Here is a 202-nt window from a genome sequence, read left to right on the forward strand (position 1 = left end):
CTCAGCCCCCCGGGTACTCACTAGCTAGCTAGCTAGCTAGCTAGCTAGCCAGCAGCTAGCTAGGTGCTGGCTGTATCCTAGCGAGGGGCTTGCTATCCCCCAGCAGCTTAGCTAGCTGCCAGCTAGCTGCTAGCTAGCCAATAGAGAGCCCCCAGCTAGCTGCTAGCTAGCTGCTTCTTATCTGGCTAGCTCTTAGTTAGTT

The sequence above is a fragment of the Eimeria mitis genome, genomic scaffold, assembly GCF_000499745.2.
Source record: "Eimeria mitis Houghton genomic scaffold, Emh_scaff4851, whole genome shotgun sequence".
NCBI lineage: Eukaryota > Apicomplexa > Conoidasida > Eucoccidiorida > Eimeriidae > Eimeria > Eimeria mitis.